Source organism: Musa acuminata, unplaced genomic scaffold (genome assembly GCF_036884655.1).
Source record: "Musa acuminata AAA Group cultivar baxijiao unplaced genomic scaffold, Cavendish_Baxijiao_AAA HiC_scaffold_531, whole genome shotgun sequence".
Taxonomy (NCBI): Eukaryota; Viridiplantae; Streptophyta; class Magnoliopsida; order Zingiberales; family Musaceae; genus Musa; species Musa acuminata.
The window spans coordinates 107,501-107,768 of NW_027020776.1; positions in this window are offsets into that span (position 1 = coordinate 107,501).

Consider the following 268-nt stretch of genomic DNA (forward strand, 5'->3'; position numbering starts at 1 on the left):
CAAAACGTCAGCCATCTCAGCACCCTGGAACCCCCCGGGTGGCACAGGGCTGGATGGGGCTTTCGTATAGCAGGGACGGTGCTGCCTCTCGCTTCGCTCGCTGTTCGCCGCTCACCGCTCGCTCGCTCAGCCAAAAATGGCCAGTTTTGGCCCGTTTTTGGGCTGTTTTGGCCTGTTTTTGGTCCGTTCTTGCATGGCGCGGTGACCGTCGTGAGCGGAGCAAAACGTCAGCCATCTCAGCACCCTGGAACCCCCCGGGTTGTCACGA